We start from the raw sequence: 1631 nt of genomic DNA, 5'->3' as shown, positions 1-1631 counted from the left end.
AGTAAGTAGATGATGGGTTGCTAGAGTGACAGAAGTTTAAACCCTAGTTTATGCGTTGCTTCGTAAGGGGCTGATTTGGATCCACTAGTTTAATGCTATGGTCAGACTTTGTCTTTATTCTTCTTTCGTAGTTGCGGATGCTTGCGAGAGGGCTTAATCATAAGTGGGATGCTCGTTCAAGTAAGGGCAGTGCCCAAGCGCTGGTCCACCCACATATCAAACTATCGAAGTAACGAACGCGAATCATATGAACATGATGAAACTAGCATGACAGAAATTCCCGTGTGTCCTCGGGAGCGTTTTTCCTCCTATAAGACTTTTTCAGGCTTGTCCCTTGCTACAAAAGGGATTGGGCCACTTTGCTGCACCGTTGCTACTTTTGTTAGTTGTTGCTTGGTACGAATCATCTCACCACACAATCACCTATTACCGACAATTTCAGTGCTTGCAGATATTTCCTTGGTGAAAACCACTTGTCAGATCCTTCTGCGCCTCGTTGGGTTCGACACTCTTACTTATTGAAAGGACTACGATTGATCCCCTATACTTGTGGGTCATCCAGACTCTTTTCTGGCGCCGTTGCCGGGGAGTGAAGCGCCTTTGGTAAGTGGAACTTGGTAAGGAAACATTCATATAGTGTGCTGAAATTTATTGTCACTTGTCACTATGGATACTAATCCTTTGAGGGGCTTGTTCGGGGTATCTTCAGCTTGAACGGAAGCACGAATGGTTTCTCCTCAACCTGCTGCGCCTACTGAAAATATTTGCTTTGAATTTCCTTCAGGTATGCTTGGGATAGTGCTGGCTAATCCTTTTACAGGAGATGGAACATCACATCCAGACTTGTGTCTGATCTATGTAGATGAAGTTTGTGGTTTATTTATGCTTGTAGGTGTGCCCGAGGATGAGGTCAAGAAGAAGGTCTTTCCTTTATCTTTGAAGGAGAAGGCGTTCACATGGTATAGGCTATGTGATGATACTGGATCATGGGACTACAATCGGTTGAAATTGGAATTTCATCAAAAGTTTTATCCTATGCATTTAGTACATCATGATCGGAATTATATTTATAATTTTTGGCCTCGTGACAGAGAAAGCATCGATCAAGCTTGGGGGAGGCTTAAATCAATGCTATATTCATGCCCCAACCATGATCTCTCGAGAGAAATTATCATTCAGAACTTCTATGCTCGGCTTTCTCATGATGATCGCACCATGCTTGACACTTCTTGTACCGGTTCTTTTATGAAGAGAGATATTGACTTCAAATGGAATTTATTGGAGAGAATTAAACGCAACTCTGAAGATTGGGAGCTTGAAGAAGGTAAGGAGTCAGGTATGAATTTCACTTTTGATTGCGTTAAATCCTTTGTTGAGAAAAATACTTTTTGTGACTTTAGCGCTAAGTATGGACTTGACTCTGAGATAGTAGCTTCATTGTGTGAATCCTTTGCTGCTCATATTGATCTCCCCAAAGAGAAGTGGTTTAAATTTCATCCTCCTTTAGAAGTCAATGTAGTTAAACCCACTCCAGTTGAAGAGAAAGTCATTGCCTATAATGATCCTGTGGTACCCAGTGCTTACATTGAGAAACCACCTTTCCCTGTTAGGATAAAGGATCATTCTAAAGC

The sequence above is a fragment of the Hordeum vulgare genome, chromosome 3H (assembly GCF_904849725.1).
Source record: "Hordeum vulgare subsp. vulgare chromosome 3H, MorexV3_pseudomolecules_assembly, whole genome shotgun sequence".
NCBI lineage: Eukaryota > Viridiplantae > Streptophyta > Magnoliopsida > Poales > Poaceae > Hordeum > Hordeum vulgare.
Note: the sequence above shows the minus strand (reverse complement) of the source record.